We start from the raw sequence: 18264 nt of genomic DNA, 5'->3' as shown, positions 1-18264 counted from the left end.
CTCATGGAGGGATTTGGAGAAAATTAAAATGTCATCCAAATAGACAAAAACAAAATGGTTAAGCATTTCTCTCAGTACCTCGTTAATGAGCCCCTGGAAAACCGCTGGCGCATTGGACAAGCCAAATGGCATTACTTATTATTCATAATGACCTGTAGTTGTGTTGAAGGCCGTCTTCCTCCGTCACCCTCCCTGACCCTGACCAGGTGGTACGGAGGTCCAATTTGGTGAAGATAGTTGCCCCTTGCAGGAGTTCAAAAGCTGTGGACATTAAGGGAAAGGGGCAATGATTCTTCACCGTGATCTTGTTGAAGCTGGGATAATCAATACATGGCCTGAGACCGCCTTCCTTCTTCCCAACAAAAAATAATCCGGCACCGGCAGGAGAAGACGAGGGGAGAATGATTCCAGTTGTCAGGGAGTCCTTGATATAGTCCTCCATAGCTTGAGTCTCTGTGGATGACAGGGAGAAGATCCTTCCTCGTGGAGGGAAGGACCCTGGAAGGAGATCAATAGCACAGTCAAAAGGCATATGAGGGGGCAGGGCAGTTTCCCTCTTCTTGCTAAATACCTCACTCAGCTCATGGTACATGGATCGGACTTGGGACAATTACAGAGGACTGGGAGGTTTAGGAACCGAGGACACAGCTCTAGTGAGGAGACATGAACATTTGCACTTTGGACCCCACTCGACCACCGTTCCCAAGGACCAATTGATATGAGGACTGTGGTGAGACAACCAGGGGAAACCTAGCACAACAGGAAACTCAGGAGAGTGGATAAGATTAAACTGAATCTTTTCATAAGGTTTCTCAAAAATAGACAGAACAACAGGAAGCAGTAATATGGGTTACCGTACCTCTTCCCAAGGGCCTGCCATCGAGGGCCGTCACTGAGAGAGGAAGGTCCAGGCTAGTTATGGGCAGGTGAAGACTGCTGGCGAGGGTGATGTCCATGAAATTCCCAGCAGCCCCAGAGTCCACAAGTGCCTGTAGAGGGTGTTGTTGGTGCTCCCAGGAAATGGTGACAGGAAGTTGCAGGCACAAAGTAGAGTCTGAAGGAGTAAGAGTCTCCCCCGTCACAGTTCTCCTTTTACTGGAGGGGGCAGGGCTTTTCCCGCAAGCACGGGACACGATGAGCGGAAATGGTTAGGACCTCCTAAGTAGAGGCAGCATCTCTCCCTCATCCTTCGGTCCCGTTCTGCCTGGGAAAGGCGGGTTCCACCAAGCTGCATCGGCTCTTCAAAAGAAGGTGGGTCACTCTGAGGCCCTCGAGGCCACTGTGGCGAACTGAAGGTTGAAGCAGTGGCTCAAGAGCTGGAACGGCTGTACGGCTCTCGTTCACGACGCCTCTCTCGCAGACGGTTGTCGAGATGGATAGTCTGGTCAATTAGGGACTCCAGATCCGAAACCGGATCTTTAGCTGCCAGCTCATCTTTGATACCGCCAGCGAGCCCCTGCCGGGAACGCCGCCATCAGGGCCTCCTCGTTCCACTTACACTCAGCTGCCAAGGTGAGGAAGAGCACGGCAATCTCAGCAACACTAGCGCTGCCTTGACGCAGCTGGAAAAAGGCGGTTAGCTGCATCTCTACCTCCTAATGGATGGTCAAACACCCGACGCATCTCACCTGTGAAGGTGTTGAAGTCATCACAGGAATGGCCCTGCTGTGCCCAAACAGCTGCGGCCCATGCCCGGGCTTATCCGGTCAGGAGAGTCATGACGTAGGCAATGCGAGCGCGATCAGTATGGAAGGAGGAGGCTTGAAGTTCAAAAGTGAGAGAAGTAGGAGAGCCCGGCAGTCCCTGGGGTTGCCGTCATAACTGCAGAGTAGTAGGGGAGAGCGGGGTAATGTGGGACATCGGATGATGTGAAACACCCCATGTATCTAGGCAACGGAACACATTTGTGGTCATGTGACTATTATGTTTAAAAGCCCCTCCTATTCCCCCCTTGCAATGAAGGATAAGTTGGTGCAGGTGCTGCGTAAGTATGTTTTTTCACCAAAAAAACCAAACACCCCTCGCAGAGATGAAGAGTGCAGCCGCTGAGGTTATGCAAGGAAAGAAGTCCTTAAGAAAAGCTGGAAGGGATAGAAATATTGATAAGACAACCCTCAAAAGATTCATAAAGAAAAAAGAGAAAGGGAAAGTAAAATCAGTAGCCTGGGGTGCAGTAGCTGAGGTAAAGAGAATATTCACAGATGAGATGGAGGAGGAGCTTGTCAAACACTTGAAACAACTAGCTGACCAGTTCCATGGCCTTGCTCCAGTTAAGTGCCTTGAACTGGCATTTGAATATGCAGAGAAAAACAATATCCCTGTCCCTGCCAATTGGACAGAGAAACAATGTGCAGGTAAGCTAGGGTGTGCAAGAGATCACATGAATCGAAATAATCATAAATGTGCTTAATTGACCAATCCCCATGATTCTGTTACTAGTCCGACATTAATGGTTGTCAATCCAGCTGTCGGGATTTTAACTATTACAACATGTGTTGTTATGGTAGTTTTAAAGTGGAAAAAGTAAGTGGACCACTTTACCCCATAGCTTGGGTAAAGTGGGACACAAGACCACTTTTTTAAAAACAATCATATTTTCACTGCCCTTTGTCCTGAAGACATTCTGATCATTTCCATTTCTAGAAAACATCCTGAATTAATGGGAAATGTGTAAATTTTACTGATATATCATTTTAGCTCGCCTAGAGGGGAGCAAATGTAAAAAATGTCCCACATTAACCCGCTCTCCCCTACATGACCTTTGGTTCATGTTGTCTTTCAATCAATCAAATTGTATTTGTATAGCCCATGGTCACAAATCACAATTTGTCTCACAGGGCTTTTGTCCTTTCAGACTTTGTCTGTGCGATATAAAAAAAGATGCAAAACCGTCAGTTGGGAGACACACAATGGTACTTCATCATGTTGCTCCACAATTTATCGTAGTGAAAACAATGTAGATTAATAACTCACAATTAAATAATTTATCAAATATCAAAAGATTACTGATTGGTAATATCTGTAAATATACTTCTAAAATGTATCGTGAAGATGAAGATTCACTGTTATGCGTGGAGATGATTTCAGACCTAACATCAGTTGAGCATTTCACCCATCATTGTCAGTACCACTTGGTACATGGGCCAGTGTGTGTGTGTGTGTGTGCGCGCGTGTCCGTCCCCACCATCGCTTGCCCCACATGGTTTTGTAAGAGGCTGTAATTCTGCAACTACAAAGAAGATGCAAGCCTTCCAGATAGGCATGCATTCCGAAAAACAAGTGAAAAATGTTTTTATATAGTAAAGTATATTTCCTGTTTTTATACATCTTCTGTTGATTGCTCATCCCCACTCCCTTTCTCCCATCTTCTTTTCTCTTCTGATCCCCTGAAGTTATTGCCTATTCACAGGACATTAACTTAAGGGAAGCGGAGTAAACGCACCGCGGAGAGGGGGTCTGGAGAACAAGGGGGGGGGGGGGGGGTCGCGGAGCGAAGGTGGTATCTAATTAGCATATGACTCAGGGCGAAGCCGCTGCTGAGCCTCTCGCTTCCCCATTGGAGGAAAGTCACTCATGACTGGCTGGTAGAAGTGTTGCCATTGGTCACCCTGGGTCATTGCAGCACACACGTGGGGTAAACCCCTCCCACACAATATTAATAATACAAATTAATATATAGTTGTTACTAGTAATATATATTATAAATCATTATTTATTAGTAAGCCTTTACCAAAAGCAATGCAGTTAATTAAGACTATACATTCATTCATGTTATATGTGGAGTCAAAGGTTTATTTACATACAGCACAAATATTGTACAAACACAACTGGCCTAGCCAGTGAAAAGCTAATCAGGTGAAGCTTGAAATGTCTCTTTGCAGCCTCTGGGTCATATGTTCTTTGTGGGAATCTGCCCAAGTGTGTAGACGTGTGTAGCTGTGAGATCCAGTGTAGCTTCTAGTATTATTTGAAGTGTGGCACACAGGTCGGTGAGCTCCTTGGTTGTGGAAGGATGGATCCATGTCATCACAATCAGTACAATTAGAACAGTTCAATGACAACATACACCTACACATGTATCTGAAAAATGATTTAATGAATCTAACCTTACCCTCTTTCTTCTCTGCCGACTCCTCAAATCCTCAATGCTGACGCAAGGTCCGTATGGATGAACTGGAAGCTCCTTCATACTGGCTCATAGTGGGTCTTAGTAAGTCATAGTACAGGCAGCTGGAAAACAACATGAGTAAAATTAGTTTATTATTAATAAACGGAAATAGCCTCGCTGCATCACCGTTGGAAGATCCATAGCAAAATTCCTAAAAAAATCCTGAACAGATACTTACGTACAATGGCGTCGTTAGCCCGCACTGCAAATGTGGACTTTCAGCGAGTCTCGGCGTAATGTGCAGTGACTGCGTCATTGTGTGCGGGAATCAGGCTGTGAAAACACAATGATGAAAAAGATCAGATAAAGTAAAGCTGGAGGATGTATTTTAAACAGTACAGCACATCTTTATTCACACCCTCGCTCCGCCGGCCATCATCAGAGCTGTGAAGAGACAAATAGCTTCCTACAAAAATAAAAAAACGAGAAAAGTTACGTTTATGAAAAAACTAACCGAAAACAAACGGTTCGATTTAATTAGTTAATACCTATTTAAACATGCACTAGCTCCGCTAAAGCAATCAATGCTTTATTCTACTTTTAGCAACTGTCGCGCTAATCCCAGTGGTTCACACGTGTTTCAAATCTGAGAGTTAGTTTACCAGTTAGCAATAGCTTCGCCTCACCTTAATTCAGGGACTGTGCGCCTCGACTCCTCCACACCGGGCGGAGTGCACCGGGCGGAGTGCTTTCCCACGCACTCATCTTCTCCTCCAGGGAACCACTGTCGTGTTGACTTCAGCAAGTTATTTATCCCGAAAACAGAGTCTCTCGTACGGAACACGATACTCTCATGACTGCGGCAGACAGACTCTGCATTCACGAGGCTGTGATTGGACAATCCCATCAGGGGATGACACAAACGACTGACGTCACTTATTCAGAGTAAAATTCACAACTGTCCTTTTCATCTTAAAGCAGCGGTTAAAACAGCTTTTAAATTTACATTTTATATGGGACTGAGGACCCGTTTATTCTTTCTGGTTTTAAGCAGAAGTGTAAAAAGTACTGCAATAGTGTACTCAAGTAAAAGTACCTTTACTTTGATTACAAGTAAAAGTACCCATCTAAAAATCTACAAAGGAAAAGTAAAAAGTAGTTCATTTAAAATGTACTTTAAGTAAAAGTTACTTAGTTACTTCCAACAACTTGATGGGGGCCGCTCCTATACAGTGCAAAAATAAATAAATTATACAAATATAAGTGCAATGACATTAAACATGTCAACACAACATTTAAGAAGTTTGGGGAGGACATGTCAAGACATGAACCACATGACAGCTAAAATAAAAAAGTTAAAATGCCGCTGTCCCACTGTATATTTATACTTTTGGTTAAACTTTGGTCCACCTTTAGAGCACTAGTCTACAAACTCTTGTTGAGTTTGAGCAGCAGTGAACAGCATCCAGCACAGCTGAAGAGTCGCTCGCAGGTGGCCGAGGCAGGTAGGCCAGTAGGCTATTGAGTTTCAGGCAGTGTTTTGCATGAACGAACACGTTCATTTTTATGAGAACGTTGAACGCCAGGAGTGAAGCTTGCATAGAGCGCCCAATGTGCTAGGGCCGGCCCTGTGAAGCGCAGTGATTCTCAAACTGTGTGGTGCATCTCACCGATGTGGCACGGAGGCATAAAAGGTGGGGCGCGCGACTGGGAGGGGAAAATGCGAGGCAGAACTAATATTATAGCCGAACTAATGTGTTGACGTCCGCATCTCTTTAACAGTGGGGCAGTTAACAAATCGCTCTTTCGCCGGAGCCAGGGGTCGGCTGCTGCATAGAGTGGATGACGTTCCCTCACGTGCACGTTCAACATATGAAAACTGATCGTAAAGCTCACTCTTCGCGAAAAATATGCGCGACATGCACAACACTGCACAGGGAGCCATAACTCTGCAGATATCTTTATGGAAAGCCAGTAGAAGTTTGGAGGTTACAGGACACAGACACATCATATCCAACATAATTTCTGCCTGTTGAGCGGATTGCTGGTAGATGTGTGGTTAACACATCCACTGTGCATTTAACAGTGGTTGAGATTTAGGATTGTGTTTTGGAAAATAATAAAATGCTGTAATGTGCATTGTTTCAATTTTCAATTTTGCTCGTGGTATACAATGTAATTAATTATAGCACACTTACTTACTTAGGATCAATTCACAATTTCAGGTTTTATATTTATTTTAAGCCTGGTGTACTTACTCCAAATAGTTTAGAAAAAGGTGTTGTATGCTTCGAGGGAAACTATCCTGATTTGCATTTTTAAAGCGCACCTCCCAACATTCTCAGGCTTGTGAAACGGCAAGACATGTGGCGTCTTCTCTCATGCTTACTACTGTTACCACCTAGCTCAAAGATGGCAACAAGAAGGGAGGCCATACACAAACCTCTCAAGCCAAAAGTAAATGTATTTAACTCCAAATCAAGATAGCTCTAACTACATAGTGGGATGTGTAAAATATGTTACGCGTCAGTGGTGTTAACGGTGTTTGGATGTGTGAAAATAAGGTGTGATGTATGTTGTAAAGTGCAGAAGCAAAGAAAAACAAAGGCTGAGGGCCCCATGCCCCTGGAAGCAGCCTTTAGATCTGCAGCTGAAGCCCAGCCCAAAAGGGCAGGCCCAGGGTGACGCCCCTGCCAGCTCTACCTGTGTCTGGAAAACAACTCCTCAGGCTCTCACATGTCAAGTGGTCAACCTGAGAAGGACATGGATACAATATAATGTCTCTAATCATCACAAATTAAGTATGATTTCATAAAACATAAAAAATGATAAACTCACCAGACTAGAGGAGACTCAACAGACAAACTTTGGTACAGTGAAGGCAGAGAGTGGAGGCAGACAGAGAGCAAGTCCTCGAACATGGACAGAGGGTGAACAACTCCTCAGGCTCTCACATGTCAAGTGGTCAACCTGAGAAGGACATGGATACATTATAATGTCTGAAAAATAAAGAAAATGTTTTCCTCTGTCCTGCACCTAGAGTTGAGAACTTTTTGGATGTGTGTTTCTTTTAAAACCTTTTGGAAATTATTATAATTATGAAGTATGAATTTATACATTAAAAAATACATGATAAACTTACCAAATTCTAACAGTGGTCCCAAATGTCCACATATAAAACCGAGGGAGAACGACTCCTCAAATATATCACAACAACCTGTAATGGAGAATAATTGGTCATTTAGTGTACATGATCACACCATTAAGGATCAACACATAAGCACTCTCATCTCTATTTACAGCTCAGAAAGTTTACTGTTGCCATAGCAACAGTAAACGACGTTAGCAGCTCTTAGCTAGCTTAGCTAAATCATCTGAACAACAATAACCCATAATATCACAATTCGGCATATTAAAGAAAAATCAAAAACGTTTTCTACTTTGTTTTGGACATGTCTCCAAAATGTAGCCTAGCCAGCCCCAGGCCAACGTTACTTACCATGTCTGCCTCCACTCGCTCATCATTGTCGAGTCCTCCTCGCTCGTCTCCCGGCGCACCTGCTGCTGCTGGGCTGGTGAACCCGGCACCAAATAGGTCCGTCAGTTTGGCACATTTAGCAGCCTCCACCTCCAGAGACTTCAGCTTTTTTTCCCGATGCTTCTCAGCGCCACCCGGGCGTTTTTTACTCTTATTATCCATTTTAAGTTTCTGTCTCAGCAGCAGCCCGTCCCGCGACTCCCCCCGCCGATGCCATGAGGTCCCGCCCCACCCTGGTTTGTGTTGTGATTGACAGCACTGTCAGGGCTCTCTGAGCCTGTCAGCCCATGATTGATTGACAATGACAAACAATAGACCAATAATATGTGTCGATGCTGGCAACACACTGCTAGCCCTCTGTAGCCAATTGGCCGGCCCAATTGGAGGGAATTTAGAGAGGAAGATGAGAAAAAAAGAAAAAAAAACATAGCGGACCAGACCGGCCCACATTGGGTCAACGGCCCACCGGGACGATGCCCGGTATGCCAGATGGCCAGTCCACCCCTGCGCCCAGCTGCGCTGAATGAGCAGTCTCTCACAGCGCCGGTGTCAGGAATGCTCTAGATTCTGTTAGCGAGGTGCTACAGCTGTTGGAATAAGCAGTTTGTGTCTCCCATAAAGAAAGCAAATTGTCCGTTGATGACTTGTCTAATTGGCCTACTTCACCCACTCAAACCTATCAGAAATGTACATTTACATGCACGATCCTTCCCACTGGCCCGTGGATCAACCACGAGTCCACCAGTATAACTGCAATAATTAAATAGAGATTAAGAGGACGTTTATACAGTGCTTTTGACAGATGACACAGATAAGTGAATAGTATTTATCTTTTTTTGTTGCAATATTATAGCATTTCCCTAAAAAATCATTTAATTTCTGCACCACTGGCCTCCTACATCATGTGTAGGTGAAGAAATCCTTATCTATATTTGGGTTTTACAGGATTAATCCAAGAGGGGAAAAGTTTGCTTAGTAAATTTCCAGGTAATCTATTAATAGAAATAGGTGGCAGGAGCGCTACTGGTGCCCCTCTAACTACTGGTGCTCATGGAAGGAAATACAAACAATTTTGAGGAAATCATATGTCCCAAAAATAATGGCATGAAGAATCCAGGTCCAGGAACTTCAAGTGGTTTAAAAAATGTAAAAGGCCTTCATTTAAATGGGTTTGAAGCTTTAGAACACACCAACAAGTATCGGTTAATGCTTTCATCCTAAAATGATAGGTGTGGTGTATTTAAAAGCTTTGAGCTTTAAGCTTCTTTTTTTTTTTTTTATGAAATCCTGCCCATGGCCCTTCATGAAGAACATTTAACAATTAATTATAATTTAGCTATCCTGACGTGCCCTCTGCTGCAGCTGGCAAGTGCCATCTGAGACAGCGGGTCCAAAAGCAGAAAATTAATACCTGGCTCAAGTTTTTGGCCACGGAAGCAAACCAAGTACTTAGTTTCAACAAAAGTACCAAGTTTATGCCTCTCCGGGCCAGCCCACAGCAACTTTAGGACCCAGAGCTTCCTTCCCTAAGGTAATACTCCCGAAGGTAAACCAAAACTAGAAATAAAGCCTGTCTAGTCTTCCGGAACTTCTCCTCAAACAGTAAGAAACCCAAAGAACCAGAACCACATTCTCTAACATCTTTATCATATCAACATCATGCTGCCACTGCTGCTGTTGCTGCTGGGAGAGAGAGTTAGCATCTTCTAGACCCTTCCCTCTCAGCCTTGGGGGAGGGAAAGCACAGGAAGCTGGGAGTGCGTAACACCCCCACTCTAGGTTAGTTGTTTGGACGAGCCTATATGTTTCACAGTTGTGCACCGGTAATGAGTAATTTTTTTTGGCACAATTCTGAAGTAGCTTCAATGCCATCAATGGCAAATGTCTCACTGGAAATAAATCTTCTTTCATTAGATCAAATTACATTTTTGACATCAAATGACTGTGGAAAAGTTAAAGAGAGGAGATCGCTGCCAAAAAAAAGGAGCTTTGTGAGGCATCTAAAGGCAGTGGATCCCTGACCAGCTGGATTAAAAAGAGCATTAATGTACCAGTTGTTCACAATGCAGACTTATTCAATTTTAGACAACAACAATAATGAAATATATCAGTTCTTTAATGTTTCCTATCATTATTCAAGGTGGTTTTATTATTGATTAGTTGCAAAAGTAGTTCATCATGGTTAATTTAAGTATAGATTAATGCTGCAATAGTAAATGGTGCCTTGTTCCAAGATGAGCTGCATGTGAAAAGTGATGGGTAAGATGAGAAGATGGACACAGCATGGAGGGAAAGAGGGAGACGTAGGGTCTTATTTACTCAGTGCGTACACATAAATCTGTGCTTAAACCAACAGCCTACGGGGGACCAGAAGTGGGTGAATGACCTGAACTTGTTCTTCAACAGATTCGATCAGCCACTCCCCCCTCCCCCCATCCAGTCCTCTCTGCTGCTGCAACCCCCTGTGGACTGCCCCCCCTCTCCCCCACCCCCTCCCCCACAACACTCGGCTCCCCTCCCCCACTCCTCATACACCACAGTCCACAATCAGCGCCCCCCCCCCCCCCCCCCCCAATAACCCACGGCACTCAGCCCCCATCCCCCAACTTGTCCCTCACAACTGCCCAGGTGAGGAAAGAACTGAGCAGGATGAAGGTGAGGAAGGCCACGGGTCCAGACGGGATCAGCTCAAGGCTCCTCAGGTCCAGCGCAGTCCAGCTGTGTGGGATAGTGACGCACGTCTTCAACCTGAGCTTGAGGCTGGGGAGAGTACCACAGCTGTGGAAAACTTCCTGCGTGGTGCCAGTCCCAAAGACCCCGCGACCCAAGGACTTCAGCAGCTTCAGACCGGTGGCGTTAACATCCCACCTGATGAAGACGCTAGAGAGGCTGGTCCTTGTACATCTCCGCCCCCTGGTGAGCTCATCTTTGGACCCGCTCCAGTTCGCCTACCAGTCTGGCATCGGGGTGGATGACGCTGTCATCTACTTGCTACACAGATGCCTTTCTCACCTGGAAAAGGCTGGATAATGTTCTTTGATTTCTCCAGTGCCTTCAACAGCATCCAGCCTCTACTTCTGAGGGACAAGCTGGAGCAGACCGGAGTGGACCACCACCTCACCGCATGGATCCTGGACTATCTCACCAACCGTCCACAGTATGTGCGGATACGCAGGTGTGAGTCTGACCTGGTGTCCTGCAGCACGGGGGGCCCCACAAGGAACCGTTCTAGCTCCATTCCTCTTCACCATCTACACCTCGGACTTCTCATACAACTCCACTAACTGCCACCTGCAAAAATACTCTGATGACTCTGCAATCGTCGGCCTCATTTCTGCCGGTGATGACAGGGAGTACAGAGAACTGAACGAGGACTTCATAACATGGTGCCAGAGGAACTGCCTCCAGATCAACTCTGGAAAAACCAAGGAGCTGGTGGTGGACTTCCACCGGAGTAAACACTCTCCTCCGACACCAGTGAACATCCAGGGAACGGACATTGACATCGTGAGATCTTATAAGTACCTGGGTGTTCACCTGAACAATAATCTGGACTGGACTGATCACACACAGGCTATCTACAAGAAGGGACAGAGCAGACTCTATCTGCTGAGGAGTCTGAGGTCTTTTGGTGTGCAGGGAGCACTCCTGAGGACCTTCTTCGACTCGGTGGTGGCATCAGCCATCTTCTTTGGAGTGGTCTGCTGGGGCAGCAGCATCTCGACAGCCGACAGGAAGAGACTTAACAAGCTCATCAGGAAGGCCAGCAGTGTGCTGGGGTGTCCACTGGATACGGTGGAGGTGGTAGGAGACAGGAGGATGGTTGCTAAACTATCCTCCCTGATGGACAACTCCTCCCACCCCATGCGGGACACCCTGGTAGCTCTTAACAGCTCCTTCAGCCACCGCCTGATTCACCCCCGGTGTGTGAGGGAGAGGTACCGCAGGTCCTTCCTTCCTGCTGCTGTCAGACTGTACAACCAGCTGTGATCCCATTTAACACACAACACAATTTGTGCAATTTATTTAATTATTTAATTTAATTATTTAATTGTTCTATTATTTACAATTTATTTACTATTTACTTTTTGTTGCTCATTGTTGTTTTTGTTTCTTACTATGTTTTTTTTGCTCTTTCTTTTTCTCTTGTTGCACTGTACCTGCGCTGCTGTTGTAAACCCTCAAATTTCCCCACTGTGGGACTATTAAAGGATTCTATCTATCTATCTTAAACCGTAGGTGATGCGTTCATCAATAATTGGCGTGGCAGTATGCTAATTGCAGAGAGCGGACACTCGCCTGTCAATTTAGAATGATTCTGATTAACAATCATACGCATGATAGTGCGAACTAAATAGGCTGGTGCGCACGTGTCATGTATCAGGCAACAATTTTGCGTACGCACTTATTTTCTGCGGAGAGTTATAACATTTCTCCGCACATGTTAGTAAATGAGGCCCATTGTGCCACAGCCAACAGAAAGAGTGCAGGGAACAGAAGCTCAGGAGAAAGAGCGAGACATTGGGCCTCATTTACTAAAATGTACGCAAAAATGTTCTTACTCTACATACTGTTGCCTCAGCTATCATGTGGCCACATGGACGCAGGAAACTTCCTCACTCAGATTTAATGAATTCAGACCTGACTTACACCTCAACTTGATGTGTTTGCTTTTGTGCTTCTTCCCCTGGAAATTGAGTTAGAGAGTCTGGCAGAGTTATGTAGTGTGTATGCGAGCAGGAATGTGAGCTATGTCAACCAGTCAAGTTAGTGAGCCAACCTGTTTCTACAGTCTCTACTCTTCTCTTCTCATGAGTCATTCATTTAGTTTGTCTTCTTATTGTTAGTCCTGCTCAGCCCTAGACTGAAACAGTCACAAAAAAATCGAAAACATTTCATTATAAAGACAATATCTGGTATAGTTAAGCAAGGCAAGGCATTATAAGAATTTATTTAGTACTGAGCCTCCAGTTAGGGTTGTTTTTTTTGTGTCAGGGTGTGACAGTTTGCAACGCTGAAGGACAGATTTGTATGGTTGACGTCTGGCATGCCCCCAGTGTACAATAAAATGTGGATCTCTCTCTCCCTCAAACACACACACACACAAACGCACACACACACACGTGGTCACAAGAGTAAACATACATTTAAGTTATATTTATACTTGACCATATATTTATAACAAGTTTAAAATAAAAGAATGTTCCCAAATTGTCTGAAATTTAAAACTCACATGCAATGGAACCCAGTACATGGTTTCATGTCTCCTTAGAAATATTAGGCTTATCTTTTACAGTTGGACATTCCTCAGTTTCAGCTGAACTTGAGAATTAACTGTTACAAGGTTCAGGGATTTTTTTCCCCATCTCTTACACTCAAATTAATTTAAGAAGGGGAATTCCTTCGAGTCAGACCGGAAGAACAATATACACACCATCAACAGTCTCGATGCACATATCTGTTGTACATGGTGTAGATACAATTACAACAGTACAGCTTGCAGAGCCATTAGGATATGAAGAGTCATTACAACAGCTCTCATTTATTGAAAAGTCAATCAATCATCAATCAAATAGACCATATTCACAAATCACAATATGTCCCATATTACTTTAACAATCTTTTAACATGGGAAAAATCATGTAGAAACCTCAGAGAGAGCCACATGTAACTATGCTTTTGAAAACCAGGTATTAAGATTAAGCAGTTTTCGTTTTACATCTGAGAACACAAGCATGTCACATTATCCAGACGCATTCCATTCAGTCAAAACATGGTGGTCTGGAATGTTGACGAGCTTGTCTGACTTTTAGTCTCTGTAGACACGAGGACCTCCCTCACGCCTTACCTGCAACTACAAGGAATCACAAAGTACTAGACATAATATAGATATTTAGTTATCTAAAATCTAATAATGAATATGAATAAGATTGGACCACAATGTGCCACAAATAATTATATTCCAAGATTTCATTAAGTTCTTGTGAAACCAGATTGGTCTCTAGTTTGCTCCACTGCACACAGAGCGGCCTCTTTAAATAGAAGACGGGGTGTGGAAGCTGGTATGGTTATCAATAAACTAGAATTTATGAAATTATATAGCTGTTGATGTGTCAAACTGAAACAATTTCTTGAAATTCATATGATACAATGACTCAGCCTTTCAACGGCTCCTAAAATATCTTGGGTTTGTTGAACACCTTTCATCACATGGTGTTTGGTGTGCCTTATGTAAATATGCTCTTATGAAAATCTGAAAGTTGAAAGCAAGGCAAAGAAATGTGCAGAGACCTTTTTTGTCATCTCAAGGTCGTCTCAAGGACCTGGCCCCGAAAATGAGCCTCAGAGTTTTTTTTGTAAATGCCCTATACGCTGTTTTCTGGTGACATCTGCTGGTTAGGGTGGTCAGTGTGTGGTGATGGGACGTGTGTATACACACACAACCAAACACACCTACACACACACACACAGGTACACACACACAAATATGTATATATATATATATATATATGTACACACTATCTTCAAGGGTGAGTATAGAAGGTGGCTGATATCAAGATGTGCACCACTAGCTGGAAAGGCTGGTCTGACAGACAGGCTATGCAAAGATGACCCTGAGACAGTCCAGCACAAAGTAGTTAGGTCTAAGATGCATGCTGCAACAGCGTACACTGAGAGATATAATTTAATGGCTGGGATAGTGTACAGGAACAGTAAAGGAACCCAAGTCCTGATGGGACTTGCCTCCGAATTTGGTTGAGAAAAAAAGAGCTAATATCGTTTGGGGTTTCATATTTCAGATGGACAAGTTGCTGGCTAATCAACCGGAAGGGGTGGTGGACAGAAGGAATGCAGTAGTGACAGATTGAGGAAGACATACCACCCCATGTGAGGTGCAAGGGAGATGATTTAACTTATTTTTTTTGAAAAAACACCTGTTTCATCTTTCTTTGGGGCTACTAGCATGTTCAGCACTGCTATTTTGGGGCTTTGTGGTTTGGTGTTAAAAAACACAATTGCAAAATGTTTCAAAAAGAATGTTGTCCTGTGAAACAACTTGTCTTGATCTAAATATTATTTTGCCACAGAACTCTTCCAAATCCAAGCATTTAACATAATTATCATGATGTACCATTATCAGGGCATGGTTTGAGGACAACAAGTTTATACATCGGCAATGGCTTATTTCTCATGAACCACCATGATAGACAAAAAATAGATACATTTATAAATGAAAATATTTGTGTATTTTTACACGTACCTTATGCTGGTTAAAAAAAAATGTAAACTTCTTCCAGTGCTGCAAAATGTCACCATTCACGTGACCTTAAAACATAGCGGTAGCGAGCCGGCTGCAGACAGACACGTACAGTTGCTCTCCTCTATGCTGCAGCTCCTTGGGGCCGTCTCTTTATTTTACAACTCTGCTCTGGATAGCTGTAGGCTTCAGTAACATGCATGACTTGGCTTATGTTTTTAGAATTCAGCTTTGTTTTCTGCTCCATATATTCATAAATATAAGGTGTTAAAAGCCAAAGCCCATTTTTGTACTTCAAAAATGGTCAACACAGGAACAATATCCACCTCTTGGAATTAAAACGGCATGTAATTATATATACATATATGATTATGTAAATATATAATATTAACTTGATATATATATAACCACTAGTAGTGTATATCTATTGGTTTCACTTTGTTTCTGTTATGTTATTTCATGTCTGCCATATTTTGTATTTCTAATGTGCTGATTAATAAAAAAGAAAGAGTTCTCAGTGTTTATCTCTAAAGACAATGTGATGAATTTTTATTTCCATCTGACATGTTCTGACAGAAGGAGGAGAACAGAGGACGTGTAGATTAAAAACATAATGTAAATGACACGGTTTCAAGTCAAATTTGAATGTCAGGGTTTATGCACATCACAGGAGCAGTATGGAGGCATTTAAGGCTTTTTTCTGTTTGTTTTTTTACATTGGAAGAAGTGGTCGCCATTTAGTTGAATTGTATTGGATTTGGCTGCAACGCTGTTTATCCCTGAAAGTCCAGTGTTGAGCATAGTGCTGAGCAGATAAAGAGAGAATTTTAATTTTAGGGTGAAGTATCCCTTTAAGTTTAGCTGAGCGGCTAAAACCAAGCTACAAGCAAAGCCTCTGTGTACCAGTCAAGTCCTTATTAGCATACGGAGGTAGAAAAACAGAAATAAATATATATGGAAATAAATGAATAGATAAATGTAGAAATGCATAAATAAATATACAAATAGCCTTTTTCATTACCAAAATATTTTATTGTTTTATTTATTAATGTATTTAATTATTTATTTCTACATTTATTTATGCATTTATGTCATATTTTGTCCCTCCTAATTTATGTGGTTATAGTTCTGGAATTTCGGGGGACACATGACACATGGAGCTTCTCTTTCCAGCTTCACTTTCCTCTTCTCCCTCCTTATCGCATCATAGGAAAAAATGTATCATCAATACATGTTAATGACTTGCCTTATCGTTCCTTATGATGGTGGATAGCAAATCAGAGTATCGTACTGGCTGATCGTGATAGTAATGGCGGATCCTTTGATGTGTTGGCATGTGATAGTAGTGGTTGACAACGATCGAGGTGGCAGGTGATGGTGGATCATGATTGTGGGCTATGGTGGCATCCGATCATGGTGGCTGCTGACCATGGACTATGATTACAACAAGACTGCTTGATATAGAATATTTCTCCTCAGGTACTCAACCATTAATGACAATAATCCATCAATTCATTGACCTTCCATTATGCTACAAAGTGTTTATTCTAATCAATGCTGGAAATACCCTTATTCTTCGGATGTTCTACATCACACGTGTCATCTATTGCACTTCTGGGCGTACAGGGACAGGGATCCCTCACATGTGGCTCTCTCTGAGGTTTCTACATTATTTTCCCCTTTTAAAAGTTTGTTTTATTAGGTTTTCCTTACTCTTGTTGTGGGTTCAGGGCAGAGGATGTCACACATTGTTAAAGCCCTATGAGACAAATTGTGATTTGTGAATATGGGCTATACAAATACAATTTGATTGATTAATTGATTGATTGAATGATGATTTTTCATGAACTAGCAGTTCTCTTTGCTGCTCAACCGAGTTTCTTCCTAGATATGTGTGTCTTGTGAGTCAATGTTACTGGTGAATGGACAGTGTTTTACAAAACCTGTTGATCTTATTGATTCTGACCTCTCTTTTATTTACATTGAATCAGTCATAACCTATGGTCTGATAGAGCATTTTTTTCAATCTCTGGAGCCTTTACTAGCTATTACAGAAATAATCACTGGGCTGGTTTGGCGCAGAAGGCAGCAAATCACATTCACACCCACAGATTAGATTCTCCACTTCATCATAAACTGTACGTGGACTTTAATGTAAAGCATTAAACATCAACATGATCACATTTATCAAGATCCACAGATTCCTCATTATAGTTTTCAATATCATATTATTATTATAAAACTATAGGCATTACCACCATTGACCATGGCCATTATAATCCCTGGCAATAATCATTGCCAAATAAACAAAATAACCTCATCCCTTTGTTCTTGCTCAACATCTTTGCACTGGTCCTTTTTCATCCACACAGTGGCAGCACCAGCACAGAGAGATGTCCCAGCAATGACCAGCATGATCCCAGTTACCCAACAATCATTGGTAATGATACTGCATCATTACCACTTTGGCAAGACAAATTAAGAAAAGAAAGCTTCATTGTAATATAGGTGTATCTTGGTTTTATATCTGTACACAATACTTTGCACCTCTTTCAAGTCTCGGATTCCATAAACAGCAACAATTCTTATATCGCGATACAGCAAAAAACAAAGACACTATATAAATGGTATTATATATTCGATAAGTCACATTATGTTTGACTGGTTTCATTACCATAATAAAATAAAAATAAATTTCATTTATTAAGACATTTGATTACAGTTTTTTCCGATTGCTTAAGCAAGATTTTCAAAACAGGGCCCGGTGTTTCAAGTACTGCACACAATCAGCACAATCACACACCCAATCAGCAGAACACCTCAGATCCTTTGCAAAAATGAAACACTCTTGTAAAAACTATACACTTATTTAGCAAAACCATACTTTTTTACTATATGAAACACACACGCTTTATATGACTTAATTCTGTTTTGACCAGTTACACACTGCTGTTGCTATCCTAATACACTTTTAGCAATTCCAGTTATCAGTGATTAGAGTACTGTAAGTGAAGTACACAGAGAAAGTGCAAATAGACAATAAATTAACCATAACACTACACAAGACCAATGCTGTAGACTCATGAAAATATAATTTATTTCTCTCCATATCCCCAAATCTGTCAACATGTCAACATGGAGAATCACAACAAAACATGTCCCGGTTTTCATGGTACTACAGGAGTGTGTATAACACTGTAAGCTGGACAAATATCAGACAAGCAGAACATGATGTATCCAGTACAGGTTTCAATGAGGGGTACCTGAGCCTGGGGCTGGAGATCGTAAACCCTCCACGGCCATGCAAAGAAAAACTCTTTGATTGGGTTTAGAGACGGAGAGTATGGTGGAAGGTATGGT

The 18264-nt window shown here is 42.6% G+C and overlaps 2 long non-coding RNA genes across 2 annotated transcripts; both read right to left on the bottom strand.

Annotated features, from left to right (window-relative positions):
• Positions 1 to 4111: 4111 nt before the first annotated feature.
• Positions 4112 to 4843, bottom strand: LOC128445027 (uncharacterized). Its single transcript, XR_008339234.1, has 3 exons — positions 4795 to 4843; positions 4347 to 4441; positions 4112 to 4230 (listed from the first exon to the last, which is right to left on the bottom strand). It is a non-coding gene; the product is annotated as an uncharacterized LOC128445027 (long non-coding RNA).
• A 1821-nt stretch (positions 4844 to 6664) lies between these two features.
• Positions 6665 to 7326, bottom strand: LOC128445134 (uncharacterized). Its single transcript, XR_008339257.1, has 3 exons — positions 7251 to 7326; positions 6947 to 7078; positions 6665 to 6860 (listed from the first exon to the last, which is right to left on the bottom strand). It is a non-coding gene; the product is annotated as an uncharacterized LOC128445134 (long non-coding RNA).
• Positions 7327 to 18264: the final 10938 nt, after the last annotated feature.

Source organism: Pleuronectes platessa, chromosome 7, assembly GCF_947347685.1.
Source record: "Pleuronectes platessa chromosome 7, fPlePla1.1, whole genome shotgun sequence".
NCBI classification, from domain to species: Eukaryota; Metazoa; Chordata; class Actinopteri; order Pleuronectiformes; family Pleuronectidae; genus Pleuronectes; species Pleuronectes platessa.
The sequence above is the reverse complement of the archived record's forward strand: the minus strand, read 5'-3'. Positions and strand labels throughout refer to the sequence as shown.